Here is a 5,738-nt window from a genome sequence, read left to right on the forward strand (position 1 = left end):
ACCTGCCATGTAGTTATCAAAGTATGTGCTGTGTGTTCTATACTGTATTCTATGTTCTGATATTGAAACAATAATTCAAATTGATTAAAATCACTGATGTTTTGGTTTTTAAATTGCTATTTTAAATATTCATCTGTAGCGTATTCTAACTGTGCTACTTTGGATATAATTGTTCTTATCTTCAGTTGCCATAACCCTGATTATGGGTGTTAATGGGGGAATTACACAGCCTAACAGCGGGTGCACTCATTATTTTTGTACAATTATACACTACACAAACAGATTTACTTAGCATAAATGATAAGTATATGCAGTAATAAGTATCCTTCAGTTTTACCCTGTAGAACTTATGGTGCTGGCATTATATCAACAAAAATGCCAAAATAGAAGTTGTATTTGAATCTATGTTAGTATGGCTGTCAGGACAACAGAATTTTAACAATAATTTATTGGTCCTGGTAAGGTTTTATGCTATTTTAAGAGGGGAAAGTAAAAAAAAAAATTACCCCCCCCCCTTTAAAAACAAAAATATTTAAGGGGGCTCTTCCACAAGAAACCATAAGTTGTTAAAATGATACTAATTTTTAATAATTTTTTTTTGATTGACAAGAAGAACTTTTAATTACAACATGTGTCGATTAAATGTCAGAAATCAACACATATATTGTCACTATATACCATTAAAATTTAAGATCAATACTATGCTCAATGCTCATTGCTTCTAGTTTAATAGGATACATTAGGAATAAATTACATATATGTTAACATAACACAATTGTATAATTATTCTAATTAAGAAGAATCTTCAGAAGCGACAAATAAATTAACGAAAATTCAGTATAAATCTATCCCAAAATTAACCATATCAAGCAGCAAAAAATATTATTTTAAAATGGTAAACAGCTAATCTTAAAGTAATTTAAAGAAAAATCAGTTTACGTTCCGCAAAAACCTCTACGGCTGTAGCCGATGGTTTTATATTTTACTGAATTTGACATCTGGTTGTTCTATTTCAGCATATTTAGCCAGCAGGTATACTATCATATTATACAGATATAGCTATAGAGTGGCTTTGCTACTATTCATATGAATATAAATGAATTATGTTTCCTTGACATCTGGTTGTTCTAGTTCAGCATAGGTAGCCGGCAGGTACACCATAATCATTCCACTTAATCTAAAACAAATTTTACATATCAAAATTGAATATGAAACAAGGATGATAAAGTCCATAATGTACAGCAATTTTAAAAAAAGAGACGAGCTTGATCTTTAAATCATTATAGTGGTGGGCCAGAGGGGTCTGGCTCACGACTAAATGATTTAAAGATCCAGCTCCGGTCTAATAATGTTTAATGAATTAAAAAAAACTCTTATCTTACATATAAGCTGAGTTAATCCCATTTAAGATGCTCCTAGATGCTAGGGGCGTACTCGCTAGTTATATTACAAAGCTTTACTTTATTTTTGCTTAGACGAAAATATATTGGACAGTATTAGTAGTTTATTACCATAAATGCAATGCTGTGCTACTATTGAATAATTACAAGACATCATCCTTGTTTTTATAGCGCCTACTTTCTTTATACCCCCTCGACATTATATTCGACACCGAGTCTAATTCACTTCATATTTGAAAGTAAACGTGCTACAAAATATCAAATGGGCATGAACTTTTTCTAAAAGTTCTAACTGGTAAGAAGTATCGCCCGTTCTTTGCAAGGCATTACCCCTAATCTACCAATTAATTTGGCGCTAAAATATATAGTAGTGTAAATCCTTTTAGTACAGATCCTTATGCAGTAACTTTTATTTTGTAGCAATTCTATGATTCAAATGCTGAGTTAATGCTATTTCTATAATTATTTGATACCAACTATCTTCAAACAATCAATGGTTGCTATTAGACTTTATAAAGGTGTTATATGGTCGATAGAAATACTATATTAGAATCACAGTTTCTCTAAAATTAAGATATGTCCATTCGTTCTTTTGTCCGTCTGTAACGATATATTTGACATACAAAAGCACAGCGACAAAAACACAGAGAAAAGCAAGCTTAATTCTTATTTTTGCGAATTATATTTTCTGCTTATAATTGCTGCGCTACCTATGACAACAATTTCTAGTTTTTATCTAAGTTTCATGGTTTAACTTGATAATTGTTGTCAAATTTTACATACACCAATCTGGGACACAGACAAAAATAATAAAAAAAATATTTGGTTTCTTACATTTTCTAGTTTAAAATTAGTTTTTATAGGTTTTTAAGGAGGTGATAGGTTTGTGTTCACTTTATAAAAAAACACGTTTTTAATAGTATAGTAAATAGTATAGTCTATTCTCTTAATATTAATTGTCCATATCTGAAAATACAATCTCTATTTTAGGCGCGGGGCCATTTTGACGCATAATTATGCGAAGCAACTCTGAAACATATTTTCTTCATTAAAATGTATAAGTATTATAAGAAAGTGCCTGGATGGTTTTAAGCTATTGTTATAGTCTCTGTTGGGGGCTTTAATCCTATGGGTTGGTATACCTGCGGGGTTCTTCTAAACTTTTAACTAACTAAAAGAAGAAGCAAAATACGTTTTTTTTCTGAAAAGTTCTTTATTGGTCCATATACGATATGAGGGAAACTCATAAAACTTTTTTTAGTAATGATTATGACATGAAGCTATCAATTAACATCTAATCTTAAAATACTTAATTTTGTCTTAAGTCTTAATAGAGATTCAAGGACAATTTGGTCCAAAAGTAGCAAACCAAAAATAAAGGAGAAAGAGAAAAATGGATGATAAAAAAATATTTTAACTTAACCAAATATTAAACCAAAAAATTATGGAGAAAGAGAAAAATTGATGATAAAAAATATTTTTAACATCACCAAATATTAAACTTTGGTGAAAGACTAATTTTAACATGAGCAATGAAAACATGAAAATTGCTGAATAGCATCTAGGAGATTATCATTCAATGGTAGAAAAATAGCCTAAAACCATACCAATAATCATATCTCAGAATAGATAAACCATCCCAGGACCTATGTGAAGCCTCACTAAAATGGAGAACTCAATCGGTACAGTAGTTATCAATATCTAAAGCTTACTACTTTATATAATAGGATTTACCGATTCAGCGTACTAATTGTAGAGGAGGTGCGCTTCCAAAATAATTATAATGAATAGGTTTGTTGTAACTTATGACACAAAATATGTAATTGTCATTTTTAAAATAATTAATTAATTTTTGGTTTAATGATATGCACCCCACCCTCAACTGTAAAAAAGTTTTAAAAATTTGCAATTAAATAATTTTTTTTTAAATTGCTCTTAACACTGTCGGTAGCTCTAGGGTAGAAATTTAATTTTTTTCAGCAGCTTTTTAAGATAATCTCAAAGTTTTTCTTTAAAATTCTTTTCAATAATGAATATTTATTAAAATATGGCTTCGAAACTGGTTAATTCTGAGCCATACTGAAAAATCATGTATTGTAACGTATTATAGACAAATTTTTACGAAAAAAAAATCTAAATAATAAAATTGATATCTATTCCATAATCAATTTTGTCTTTATGGACTTTAGGGCTCTTATGTGAGAATGCTCTGTTAAATTTCTTTTGAATTCCCTTAACCATTTTTTTCTGGGCTTCTCATCATGACTCAAAGATGTTGTTTTTATAGATTTAATATAATTTTATTTGATCTCAAATCTATTAGAAATTTTAAAAATATTTTTAGAGTATTGAACGTCTCAATGAACTTTTGGCGAGGTAATATATCTTTTCATCATTATTCATATTTGGTACATATTTTAGAAAATGAGCTGCTCTTTGAAAAGTTTTAAACTTTATGTAATATGTCCCACCCCTAAGAAAATAGCCTAAAACCTTCGTATGAATAAAGGTAACGAAATATTAGGCTACGTATGTTTATTTGGACAAACGGACAACATACTTTATTGAATACCAGCAGCTGCGCCCCTTGAATCTAGAGGCTCTGTATTCGAAGAGAAAGGGCAAAAAATAGCCTTACCTTCAATAGAGAACACTCAATCGTTTAAGTATTTGTCTAAATCTTAAGTAACAGGCAAAAAAATCCTTAGTACTTTTTATGATAGGATGATCGTTTGCGCTCCTAGCATCTAGATGCTCTGTATTCTAATAGGAAGTTAAAGGCAAAAATAGTAGAACTTAATCTATTTAGTAGTTATCAAAATCATAAGCTACAGACCAAAAAGCCTTACTACTTTATACTATAGGATTGCCCTCTTTTGTAAAACAATATTCTTGTTGTGTAGACAGTGAAATTTGCTTCATGGTTTACAATCATATTTACTTGTTTTTAACCTACGCAGAATAAATATTATATGGCTTTTCAGTTTAAATTATTTTCTAATTGATATTCAGTAAACTACATATTATGGATGGTTTAAATAATTACTATGGCAATTTATAGTCTTAAAAAAATTGTAAATAATATTTTTCAAAACTGTTTAAAAACAGGATACAGGACACATTTACATTTTTAGAACTTGATTTTACAGATGCTTTGCCTATAACATTATACCTTGTTTTAATAGGAATCAGTATTCCAAAAATCAGATTAGTAGGATAATTATAAAAAAAGTTAAAAATTAATATATTTTAAATTGACGTATCGACTTTCTGGTAATGCTTATAGGGTTGCTACGCTTCTTAAATAATACCTAACTGTTAAAGGATCATCATGCATAGTCTGAAATCGATAAGACATTTCTAACATGTCTTGATTAACGAAAGGAGCTAACCGTTACACGAAAAACTGGGAATAGCAACGGCCCTTAAGGGGCGATGCGTCGTATTTTAAAATTGGCTTTTTATAGGGTAATTTAGGTTAGGTTAGGTTATTTTGAGTTAGGTGATTGCCCAACAGGGTTAGGCAATTGTCCCCGCAGGGTTAGAGCCCCCCATAGGGCCTAGAAATGGAAGAAAAGCAACTGTGAAAAATTCAAAGAATCGCCCCATAAGGTGCGTTGCCACGAAAGGGACTATACCCGAAAAACCTAACAGTTACGAACGGACGGAAAACTATAAAATTCCGTAAGGTAGAGAACACATTTATGTATGTCAATCTATTGAAGGACATTCAAAAAATAAATTCCCTTCCCTTCAGGGCAAGGTCATTTAGACAGGTATTAGAATAGAATATATAGTCAATAATAGGAACCGATTGATATCCTTTGGATTAGACCCGGTTCTGCTATACTAAAAAATCATGTTTAGCATCAAATTACAGACAATTTTCCACGAATAAAGGCTAAAAAAAATATTAAAATCCTATGATTTTTTATTCAAATATCTACTGAAAGCTGTCTATAATACGATGCGATAAATAACTATTGGGAAGGTGCACGTAAAAAACAAAAACAAAATAATGGCCAGGACCTGTATCACACCTTCTTAGAAAGTAGAACAAATAAACCCTGATCATAAAGGTGGCTTTTGCACTAATATGTTAACCTGTACAAAAAACCCTGATCCATCTAAAAATGTTATCTTTTTAGAAATTAAAGAAATTGCAATTATTTGTCGGTTGAATGCGCTTAATGAGGATAAAAAACACATTGACAATTTCCCTTTAATTTTAAATTGGTATTTTTTATTTTTGAGAAATATGTTTTCTAACTAAATTTTAGATAGTTTTAGGCTATTTTTAGAAAAAGTAAGATTATCATGAAATAATCGTATATTATT

This window comes from Acartia tonsa, chromosome 8, assembly GCF_053477335.1.
Source record: "Acartia tonsa isolate MP-2025a chromosome 8, ASM5347733v1, whole genome shotgun sequence".
NCBI classification, from domain to species: domain Eukaryota; kingdom Metazoa; phylum Arthropoda; class Copepoda; order Calanoida; family Acartiidae; genus Acartia; species Acartia tonsa.